Source organism: Bison bison, unplaced genomic scaffold (genome assembly GCF_000754665.1).
Source record: "Bison bison bison isolate TAMUID 2011002044 unplaced genomic scaffold, Bison_UMD1.0 scf7180017864371, whole genome shotgun sequence".
In the NCBI taxonomy this organism is placed as follows: domain Eukaryota; kingdom Metazoa; phylum Chordata; class Mammalia; order Artiodactyla; family Bovidae; genus Bison; species Bison bison.
Window position 1 is genome coordinate 9,787,162 of NW_011494943.1, and position 9,728 is coordinate 9,796,889.

Sequence of the window (9,728 nt, forward strand, 5' to 3'; positions counted from 1 at the left end):
CTCCCTCATTTTGGTGGAGCACATCCTCTCACAACTAACAGAGGGGCTGTGAAGGAGCAGGCTTTCATCGCCGGGGCTGTGAATTTTGCGCGTCTCCTCTCTTGCACCTGGCACTTTGGCTGAGTGTGGCACTCTGAGTGAAGCTTAATTCCCTCAGCGCGGTGGAGGTGCTCCCTCGCTGTTCCCTCTTCCGGTGCTGCTGTTGGCAGTGGTGCCACTCTGGTGCCCAAACTTTTGTATGTGACACTTTCCCCTCTCAGGAAGCTTTCAGGACCGTCTCTCTATGCAGACTGTTATTAAATTTCATATGTTAGCCATCGGGTAGAACCTATGCCTGAAATCTTATACTCTAACAATTAAATTTGTCCTTTTTTCCCCCCCAGTTCTTGTATTTTGACATTTTTATTAGCAACTGGACCTCTCTTGTGGATCCTTTAATTATTCTTACCTATTCACTCCTACTTTTCCTCTTCTTTTTGAGCTGCTTTCTAGGAAATATTCTTTCAATGGACCAAATGTTTGTGTCCCCTCATGCACAACGTGATGGTATTTGGAAATGGAGCCTCTGGGAGGTGATCAGGTCATGACAGTGGAGCCACCTGAATGGAATTAGTGCCCTTATATGAAGTGGCCAGAGAGTTAGCTAGCTCTCTTTCTGCCATGTGAGGACACAGCAGGAGTGTAGCTCTCTATAAACCAGGAAGGAGGCCCTCACCAAGAGTCCAATCCACCCAGCACTGAGATCTTAGACCTTCAGCCTCTACAACTGTGAGAAACAAACATCTGTTGCTTAAGCCACCCATCCTGTGCTACTTTGTTACAACAGCCTGAACTAAGACAATTCTCTGCTTTATCTTCCAATCTTTCTATTTGAATGTTCTATTTCTGGTATTTGTTGTTTGGTCGCTAAGTCATGCTAGACTCTTTGCCACTCCGTGGACTATAGCCTGCCAAGCTTCACTGTCCATGGGATTTTCCAGGCAAAAATACTGGAGTGGGTTGCCATTTCCTTCTCCAGGGGATCTTCTGGACCAAGGACTGAATCTGTGTCTCCTGCATTGCAGGCAGATTCTTTACCACTGAGCCATCTGGGAAACCTATTTATTTTATTTTTAATCTGCAAGAACTCACTCTTAATCTCTGAATGTATCTTTCTGATAGCATCCGATTCTTATTTCATTAATATAATTTCCGAGACTCTTAAGTATACAGTTTTAAAGTTTTCTTCTATATCTTCCCTGACCTGTTTCCTCTAATTTCTTTTCTTCTGTTTACTTTGTTCTATTCATGTTCAGGGATTTTCCTTAAATGTCTAGTAAACAGAGGCTATTTCTTCATATTTAAGAGAGAGGCACTGACAATCTGATTAAAAACTGTGTAGTAGCTATGGCCTGTTGAGTGGTGAGTGTCTTTGTAAAATAATAAAGCAATTAACACGTACAGACCCCACATGTAGGGCTCTGGAGGTTCTTGTCTTGAGCAGTGACCTAAAGACAAGATCTCCAATACAGCTGGCCAGCAGCACCTGGGCAGGTAAGTAGAGAGAGAGAAAGGGAAAGGAGCTCCTAAGTAAGTACACAGACTTTCACTCAGTCCCCTTACAGCCTGATCTCCATGTTTTACCAAAGGGAAAGAGAAATCGCCTTGCTACAGGAGATGGAAAAGAACTGGGTGTCTTAACTTCCTGTCATGACTTCAGACCCACCCTCTGGTTTCTAGCGTCATTCCATATCTCCAATCTCAGAGGAATTTCTGAGATTTGAAGATATGTCATTTCGTTTCATGATGACCTCCTTCTTTGCAACTTAGATCTTTCCTCATAAGCTGCCAATAGGAAGGGATTGGAGAACACAATCATGCACGTGTCCAAAAACCCACACAAGTGTATCTGTAAGGTGATGTAGAAAGTGACAAAGACCTCAACTTTCTACAGACAGAAACCCACAGTTGCCTAGAAATATTGCAAAGCTCTTTTGAAAGTTACTCTACTTCTTGGGCTTCCCTGGTGGCTCAGACGGTAAAGAGTCTGCCTACAGTGCAGGAGACCTTGGTTTGATCCCTGAGTCGGGAAGATACCCTGGAGAAGGAAATGACAACCCACTCTAGTATTCTTGCCTAGAAAATCCCATGGATGAAGGAGCCTGGGAGGCTAAACAGTCCATGGGGTCGCAAAGAGTTGGACACAACTGAGCGACTTCACTTTCTTTCTACTTCTTGGGTTACCTGAAAAATATGGATTTGTACTGTTTTTCCTCATACACATGAACAGCACCAAATCACCAAAGTACAAAAACAAAAAGGCCTGAGAACAAAGGATTTACTAGGCATGTGTTGCAGAGAATGCAAATAAAAAATTCCTGGATGCACACTTAACTTGCACCTCACCACTGTTACCTGCCCATACTTTGTAAGGTGGAATTTTTAGCAGTTTTATCATCAACAGTAAAAATCAATTAGATATTTTTCAAAAGCCCTAAACCATGTCCTTTCCCTTTGCCTTACTTACACAATCTGAATTTCAATTTTTTCCAAGAAGAGTCATTAACTTTTGCAAGAAAAAAAAGAGAAAGGTGTAATTCTTCAGAGTCTGTTCTTGATTTCCATGGGAAGAAAAATCACTATCAATGCCATAAAATGCCATAAACTGGGGTGGCGGGGGGGGCCCATGTGGTTTTGAGTTTCTAAGCAATTTTCCTTGAGAAGGGGGTCGACACATCACCAGGTGCTCAATGAGGACCCTCGTGCTGGGGGATCTGCACCTGGATCCAGTCCTCCAGGAACAGGTGAGGGCAGCCCTGTCCCTGAGAGAAGCTCAGGTAAATGATTAGCGCCCCCCAGTGGTGATGGAATGATGCCCCATAAGTCTCACACCTGTCGTCACCATCACACTCAGAAAAGTGGTTCTGTGTGCTTCAGAAAACATGTGCTTGACCTATTCGTGATGTTAAACAGAAACGTCTTCCTCCACAGAGACAGAGAAGCAATAGCATGACTCACAAATGAGAAAGCAGTATACTATATTTGATGCTGAGGAATTCCCTGGCAGTCCAGTGGTTAGGGCTCTGTGTGCTTCTACTGCAGGGGGGATGGGTTAGACCTCTGGTTGAGGAACTAAGATCCCACATGACAGTGCAGCAAAAAAAAAAAAAATTAAACTTGATGTTGAGATAAACATTGAACTACGTCTGAAAACAGTTGTTACAGCTTTAAATGTCCTTTAAAATAAAGTCAAAATTACTAGGTGTGATAAATTCGAACTGTGCTGCCCTCTGCTGGTTACATGATAAGATTGTTAAAAGGTTTACAATTAGCCATTTTTGCAAATACATTCATTACCTTTTGAATGTATACAGAAGAAAGTCATGTTCTACCTACTATGTAGGGCATGCTCTGGTGATATTCCACTGTTCTCATTTCCTGAAAGGTTTTCGTTATATGAAAATTGGCTTGCCACTGTGATTAATTTATGGGAATAGGTGATGGCCAATGGGAATTTACGTTATACAGGCAGACACAGATAATAACAATATTCACTAGCATGCTAGAAAGTAGCGGGTGCTATGGGGGAAAGAAGGATCCAGGAGTGTGCGCGTAGGGTGCAGTAATCATTAAAGTACTAAACACGGGGCTTCCCTGGTGGCTTAATGGTAAAGAATCCACCTGCCAATGCAGAAGACACGGGTTCCATCCCTGAATCAGGAAGATCCCACATGCTGCGGCGCAACTAAGCCCATCTGCCACAGTTATGAAGCTTGGGCTCTAGAGCCCGGGAACTGCTACTGCTGAGCCCAGGCACTGCAGCTACTGAAGCCTGAGCCTGTGGAACTTGTGCGTTGCAACAAGAGAAGCCACGGCAAGAAGCCACCCTCACACTGCAACAAGGAGTAGCCCCCCATTTGCCGCAACTAGACAAAAGCCCATGCAGCAAAGCAGACCCAACAGAGCCCCCCCCAAAAAGTATTAAATGTGGTGGTCAGAACAGGCATCACAGAGGTGAAATCTGAACCTCTGTGACTCCCCCAAGCCGAAACAAAAACACTGGACACAGGCTTTTGGGGTCCAAAATTCTGCAGTGTGTGAGGTGCATTCTGCAGTGTGTGAACCTCCTGCTTCCTGTTCCCCACCGCATGGACTAATGAAATTAACCAGGCACTGTGTGCATGACTAGATTCCCAAGGCTGTTTCCCCATGAACAGACCTGAGCTCGGGGACCCAGAGCCACTGTGGTGGCTGAACCTCCCACTTCCTGTGTCCTCAGGAGAAGTCTCATCCCCTGGTAATGTTCTAGCCATGTTCTAGCTGGCGTTCACAAAGCTGGTGCTCGTTATTTGAAAAATGTACGTGCTAAGTTGCTGTTGTTCAGTCACTAAGTTGTGTCTGACTCCTTGCAACCCCATGGACTCAGCATGCCAGGCCTCCTCCCTGTCCCTCAATATTTCCCAGAGTTTGCCAAGTTCATGTCCACTGAGTCAGTGATGCCATCCAACCATTTCATCCTCTGCCCCCTTCTTCACCTTTTGCCTTCAATCTTTCCCAGCATCAAGGTCTTTTCCAATGAGTCAACTTGTTCACATTAGGTGGCCAAAGTACTGGAGCTTCAGCTTCACCATCAGTCCTTCCAAGGAGCATTGAAGGCTGAGTACTCTGCATTCCCTCAAAAAAGACTTGGGTCTCTACTGTGTGGTTCAGTTTGAACTGTGTTGAGTGCCACACTAGCTGGGTGCTGGGCTCCAGAGGTGATGAGAGCACAGGTCTCTGGAGGCCCCGGGTGGTGGCAGAGGTCACCTGAAACCACCACCTGGGCTGCTCAGGATTAGGACGTGAGGGTCGGGGACTCCAAGCTCTTGGAGAAAAAACACCAAAAATGAGTCCCTGGGGGGAGCAAGAAGAATGGGGGTGTGAGCAGTCCAAAAAAGAAGAGTGACTTTTGAGAAAATCCACAATCTTAGTGGCAATATCTGGCATTTAGGAGATCAGGTGACTCAAATACTGCCTTGGGGTCACAATCTTGAAGAGAAAAGTAGAGGTGACCTTTATGGGTGACCGGGCACTGTCTGGGAGAGGAAGGGCATTTTAGATACAGAACTGCCCAGGACAAGAGGCCCTTCAAGACGTGGTCCTGCCTGTCTCCCCCCGTGTCTGCTGTCACCGCGACAGAACCCCTCCACCCACAGAGACCTACCTGCATTTCTGTCATTCGCATAGTGATCATTCATCCTTCCAAGACTATGAGCCTCAAACTTAACTTCCTTCCACTGAACAAACCCTCAGTCCAATTACCTTACTCTTCTTGAAAATGATTTTATACCCAAAGTCACAGAATGACATTTGTATTGGTGGGGCTGCACATTCTCTTTCCAGCCAGGAAACCTACCTGGTAAGAAGTCTGCAGGAAAAAGAGACCTGAGAAATGCAGATTCAAAGATAAAACAATGCAGAATTCCAAACATGAACCAGGTTCATGGTGCTGTTGGACAGCCTGAGGTTTGTCACTCTGACTGAAGGGACACGTGCTACTGCACCATAACCAAGCAGGTAACCTTCAAAAGCTGCATTAGTTTCCAAAGAGACACAGAGGTATTTTCACAGAAATACAGAATTTCTTGGGCATCAAAACAACCTGCAGGAGACCAGGCAGCACCCCAACCGCCACCATCCCCCTTCCACGAAGGACGCTGAAGACACGGGAGAGCTGAGGAGCCACGTAACCATGGGTGCAGACACCAAGCCCAGGGGGCCCTCCCAGAGTGCTCCTTCAGCCCGATGGACACACGCTCAGGGCACAGGGACCAGACACCCCCAGCGAAGTAGTCATCAACTGTGAATTCCCTGAACTCTGAGACTGCCTAGAACACAGCCCCTCTCCACTGAGGTTAGCTTAAGAAACACAAATATGAACCAGTAAGAAACTTTTCCTAAGGGCTGAGTTTACGTCTTTGTATTTTTATCAATCGGAATCACCATTCTGAGTTTTTTCTAACACACAAAAGAGGATGATCTCACTGAAGACAGAAAATACCATACTTACTGTCTCCCAGTGTTTAAATTATAGAAGGGGAGTGGGGAGGAAGATGCAGAACATGTAAAATACAAAAATAAAACTACTTGTTTTTTTTACTGCCTATATCACAAAGTTAAATGTAATATATGTTTTTCTCCAAGTTTTTTTTTCATAGAGATTTTCCTATGTCAGGGCCTATAAATCTACCTCAAGTTTTTAAATTGGTACATCCCACAGTAAAATCTGCACTAATTCTATACTTTGATTTTGTACTGGTGAATCTCTGTTTCCAATACTCTGCCATCACAAGCTATGTGAAATCGACATTGTTTTTTATCTATTTTTCTGAACCTGCAGAAGAGATTCGGAAACTGAATTCCAGAGTCAACAAGTATGGGCAGCTAACTTTTTATTTTGAAACATGTTAGATCTGCAGAAAAACTATACAAACATCGACTTGCCATGTGTCCTCCATTCTCATCAACACAATACTGACAGGCAACCTGGTAAACCTACTGGAACCGCCTCAGTTTCCTCAGTGAGGTCCTTTTCTTCCAGTCCAGGACCCAATCCAGGAGACCCCACTGCAATTAGTCTGATCACGAACGTTCCCAGTCTCAGGGTTATGACCTTTTCACTTCACAGAGTAGTGCTGGGTTGTTTTGTAGAATGTTCCCCAATTTGGATTTGCCCACAATTTTCTTCTGATGCAACTGAGGTTGTGTATTTTTGGCAAAAATTACACAGAAAATGTGGAGAAGGAAATGGCAACCCATTCCAGTATTCTTGCCTGGAAAATCCCACGGACAGAGGAGCCTGGTGGGCTACAGTCCATGGAGTCACAAAAGAGTCGGACACAACTGAGCGACTAAACACCACCACAGAAAATTAGGCTGTCCTTGATGCATGACATCAGGGTCCACGATGTTGATTAGCCTTTTACTAGTGATGCCAACCTTGAACATCTGGTAGAGGTGAGTCCACCAGGTTTCTGTTTTTGTGGCTGTTTGTCCCTCTGTGATTCCTAAGAATCTTGTTGGGAGATGCTCTGGGAGGATGTGGGTATCTGTTCCTCGCCATCTTTTATCATGCCCTAATTTTGGGGTCAGCAGCCAGGTGCTTCTTCAAGTTGGCTCCTGTGTCTTCCAACTTGTCCCCATCATTCTCTGAGCACTTCTTCACTTCCTGCCATCACAAGACTTTCCAAGCAGGCTCACTTTGTATTTTTCCCTACCCAGCCCCAGAATCAACCATTTCCCCAAGGATCACAGGTTCCTTTTAATGGAGAATGGTATTTAGAAACCAAGCTCTGGGCATAGGATGTACTCTATAAACATTTTAAACTGGGACAGACATTACCAAACTGCCTTCTGAAATCAGGCACAAAATGCCCCCCCCAAACACTACGAGAATGTCGGCTTCTCCACAATCTCACCAGCGCTCTTTAACGTTCTGGTAATCTGCTGGTCGTTGTAGTTCACATTTCCCTGTCTATTAGGATTACTGGCTGTCTGTGCTTCTTCTCTGAATCGTTTATATCCTTTGTCCTATTTTTCTACTGTTGTTTGTCTTTTTACCGGTTTGCAGGTGCTCTTCATATATTTTGGATAGCAATCTTTGCTCGTAAGTGCTGCAAATATTTTCTCCAACTATACTGCCTGTTTTACTTTTTTATGAAAGCTTTTGTCACACAAAAAAGAATATAAATAATACATTTATATATATTAAGTTGGTTCATACGATGTCATGTCTGTTGATTGCTTTTTTATGACTTCTAAGTTTCTGTGACCTGCTTAGGAAGTAGTGTTCCTTTCTCAATAAAATTAGAAAAATATTCACTTAAAAATTACATATATGTGCATATATGTATATATTTGTGTGTTTATATTTGTCATTTTATACTTAAAGAAATAAAACAAAAAACTCCAGATGGGTTACAGGTCTAAGTGTATATATATAAATAAGGGACACTTTGGCCTAATCCATCTGGAGTTCTTTTGGTTTGATTTTTCAAGTGTAGAATGACAAAGGGAATCTAAGTATTTTCTGGGTAATCAACTGTCATCACCGTTCACTGAAAAGCACACCCTTTCCCCAGTGATCTAAAATGTCATATGATCCCTACAAGGGAGTGACCGACAGTGCAGGCCCAGGAGTCAGCTGCTTGGGTTACAGTCCTGGCTCGACTGCCCACTAGCTACTTTGTTACTCTCTCCTTGACTTTTAGTTTTCTCATCCAAGACATGGAGAAAAATTTCCCACTTCATTGGGTTACTGTAAAAATGCTTAAAATAATGAGGACACCTATTAAACACTTAATACACATTGTGTTAGTCGCTCAGTCATGTCCGACTCTTTGTGACTCCATGGACTGTAGCCCACCAGGATCCTCTGTCCATGGGATTTTCCAGGCAAGAATACTGGAGTGGGTTGCCATTTCTTTCTCCAGGGGATCTTCCCAACCCAGGAATCAAACCTAGGTCTCCTGAATTGCAGGCAGATTCTTCACTATAAATTTGGATGCAAACATCAGTGTGTCTAGCCAGTGCTGTCCAAAAAACACATAATATGAGCCAAATATGTATTTTAACATTTTCTAGCAGCCACAGGAAACAGGGGCTTCCCTGGTGGCTCAGCTGGTAAAGAATCTGCCTGCAATGCGGGAGACCTGGGTTCCATTCCTGGGTTGAGAAGATCCCCTAGAGAAGGGAACGGCTATTCACTCCAGTATTCTGGCCTGGAGAATTTCATGGACTCTATAGTCCATGGGATCACAAAGAGTCAGACACAACTGAGCAACTTTCACTTACACTTACTTACTTATACAGTAAACAACTAAAAGATAAATGGTAAAAAGTAACCTTAATAATAAGTTTTATTTAACCCAATATATCTAAAACATTATCATTTCTACATATGATCGATATAATAAATATTCTGCCTTTGTTTTTGTACTAAGGTTTCAAAATCCTGGATTTGTTTTATGCTTAGAACATATTTCAAGAACTCAATGGTGGTTACCACGTGAGACAGTGCAGGGCTAGACTAGTTCCTGACTTAGCTGTATAATATACTGTCACAACAACATGACACATAGACCTACAGGAAAAGCGCTGAAAGAACTGAACAGCCATCCATGACTGAAAAAAATCTTTTGACAAACTAGAAACAGGATGAACTGTTTTTTCAACACAATAAAAGGTATTTACAACTCACAGTAAATGTTATAGTTTGTGGGGAAATGCTGAAAGCTTTTCCCTTAAGATGGGGAAGACATGAAGGGTGTCCACACTCAGCAACTTCACTGGTACTGTGCTGGAGGGTTTTCTAACTCAATCTTCTCGGTCAGGAAGCCCCAGCAGAAATGGGCCCAAATGCCCCAGCCAATGAAATGGGGCAAGAAAAAGGGCAGAAAGATTGTAAAGAAGGAAAAAAAAAAAAAAGAAATGATTATCTTACTAGTGGATTGACTATCCACATAGAAAAGGTTTAAAAAAAAAACCCTAAACTGTTAGAATCATTCACAGAGGTTGACAAGATTGCTGGTTACAAAGACAACATATAAAAGCACAAATTAAATTGTTTAGTTTCTAAGTCCTGCCCAACTCTTTTGCGACCCCCTGGACTGTAGCCCGCCAGGTGTCCTCTGTCCGTGGGATCTCCCAGGCAAGAACACTGGAGTGGGTTGCCATTTCCTTCTCCAGGGGATCTTCCAACCCAGGGGTTG

At 43.6% G+C, this 9,728-nt stretch overlaps 1 protein-coding gene across 2 annotated transcripts in view; it reads right to left on the reverse strand.

Moving 5' to 3' along the window:
* CYTH1 (cytohesin 1) overlaps positions 1-9,728 on the reverse strand; it is a 79,826-nt gene that overhangs the window by 44,699 nt on the left and 25,399 nt on the right. The gene's annotated exons all lie outside the window — the stretch shown is intronic.